Source organism: Amblyomma mixtum, chromosome 6 (assembly GCF_055824585.1).
Source record: "Amblyomma mixtum isolate Tamu chromosome 6, ASM5582458v1, whole genome shotgun sequence".
Lineage (NCBI taxonomy): Eukaryota > Metazoa > Arthropoda > Arachnida > Ixodida > Ixodidae > Amblyomma > Amblyomma mixtum.
The window spans coordinates 13,894,331-13,896,780 of NC_143017.1; the positions used below are offsets into that span (position 1 = coordinate 13,894,331).

At 54.1% G+C, this 2,450-nt stretch overlaps 1 pseudogene; it reads right to left on the reverse strand.

Annotated features, from left to right (window-relative positions):
- Positions 1-236: 236 nt before the first annotated feature.
- On the reverse strand, positions 237-2,450 carry LOC149338242 (uncharacterized; annotated as a pseudogene).

Consider the following 2,450-nt stretch of genomic DNA (forward strand, 5'->3'; position numbering starts at 1 on the left):
CAGCATTCAGGCGGCGATAGTCCACACAAAAGCGCCATGTACCATCTTTCTTTTTGACCAGAATGACAGGAGCGACCCAAGGACTGCAGGACTCTTGTATAACACCCTCTTGCAGCATATCCCGAACTTGTTGATTGATGACCTGTCGTTCTGTTGGGGACACTCTGTACGGCTTCTGTCGAATGGGGTGTGAGTAACCGGTGTTAATCCTATGCTGTGTACGTGACACGGGAATGCTACGGGAACCACTGGGCTCTGAAAAGTCAAAGATAGACGAGTATTTGACCAGCAAGGCTTCTAAGGCATCACGCTCGACACTGTTCAGAGACTTGCTGATCATCCGACGCAGCTGTGAGTCAGTGGCTGGAGTAGCAGCTACTGCGTCTGGTGCGTCAGCAACCAAAGCCACCGAGGCAGGGACATCTTGATTACACGTGGCGACCTTCATGTGAATTGGTAAAACAACTGGTTGCGAAGAACAGTTGATGGCCCACAACTGGGTCCTGCCCTGGAACACTGACACCAGGCAATGTGGAACCAGAATGAGTTTCTTAGCGCAGTTAGAATATAGAGGCGCCACTGTGGCATCGAAGGTATCGGAAGCACGGCTGGGGCATGAAACTGGGACGCACTTGATAGAAAGCGGGGGCACACTGGTATCCTCGGATACACAAAACACATCTTGTCGAGCCGGCGTCTCTTCGAAGAGTCCAGATGGAAGGGAACCATCAACGCAGAGTTCCCCAGAGCGACAGTCAACAGTTGCGCCACACATTCGTAAAAAGTCAATACCTAAGATAACGTCATGCGTACATCTCGGAAGCACTGCAAACGCCGCTGTAAAAATGGCTCCGCCGAGGTACACCACAGCACTGCATATCCCCAAGGGGCACAATGACTCACCGCCCGCGCCATGAAAATTAACACTGCGGTCCCAAAGAAACATAACTTTGCGGCCTAACTGGTTCTTGAATGACAAACTCATAATTGAGACAGTTGCACCCGTATCCACTAACGCCATTGTGGGCACACCATCTACAAGCACATGAACTGTGTTCTTCAGCATAACAATTGAGGGAGGAATTTCTAAACGCAGCGCACAGTCTCCAGCGGCCTCACCTCCCGCGGCCGCGCTGACTAGTTTCCCGGCGAAGGCGATGGGGAACGTCGCCGGGGTGACGAATAACGGCGCACAGAAGAGGAAGGGGGTGGTGAGAAACTTCGGTCGGAGACGGGAGAGTGGCTGCGTTGTCCGTCGGGCAGAGGATAATCGCTCGAGGTCAAGGGCCGTTGAAAAGGAGGGTCGTACGAATTGTTGACCGGCGGAGGAGGATGGACGGGCCGCTCGTATCGAGGTGGTGGACGGCGGCGGCAATAGCGAGCGATGTGCCCCTCGATGCCGCAGCGGCGGCAAACGGGAGCGGTGCGACGAGGAGCTTGTTCTCTTGAAGACTCTGACGAGGCGGGAAGCACTGAATACCCACGCGCGTCCTTAGGCCTTCTGGCTGGGCGCCGGAAGGAGGGTGCAGGCGGTCTTGAACGATGTTCATAATCTGGATCGTAGTTCAATTCGAAGTCCGCCGAGCGTGGGTAGGAATGATAGGGATGACTGGGTCCACCAAACCTGGACGTGTGTGCAGTGTTTACAGAACTCAGCCCAGGCATCGAGGGGACTACTAATGGAGAACTTTGATAAACGGGAACTTCAGACGGCACAGATGGAGGACACCGTGCATGGGGCTCGAATCTCAGAAGTTCCTCGCGAACGATCTGGCGGATCGTCGTTGAGAGATCCGTAAAACGCTCTTCGACGCTGGCCACAGTTGGAACGTTAGCCAGTCGCCCAAATTTAGGCGTAATACGACGAGTCTTCAACGTCTCGAATGTGCGGACGTGCCGAATGACGTCTGAGACGGCCCCCAAGTCATCTTTGGTGATTAGAAAATTGTACACATCTTCTGCAATTCCCTTCAGAAGATGTCCTACTTTATCATCCTCGGTCATATTACTAATGCGTTCGTTGTTTTGCATAACTTAAGTATTTCTTCTATGTAGGTCGTGCACGTTTCGCCCGGTAACTGAGCCCTGTGTGCCAGCGTTTGTTCGGCCCGCTTGCGGCGCGCGAGGCAATCGCCAAAACACTGTCGCAGTTCAGTTACGAAGCGGTCCCAGGTGGTGAAGGAGTCCTCGTGGTTCTCAAACCACACCAAAGCTGTATGGGTCAGAAAGAAGACCACGTTGGCTAGCTGAGTGGCGGCGTCCCAGCGGTTATAGCGGCTCACCCTTTTGTAATGGGTCAGCCATTCCTCCACGTCCTCGCCTGCTGCTCCGGCGAAACTGCGAGGCTCCCGATAGTGCTGCGTTGAACCGGTCGCTGTGGCCACACGCTGGTCTGAAACTTGGATCGAAGCGTCACTTCGTGCTGCGGATGGCTCTTCGGGAGACTGCAT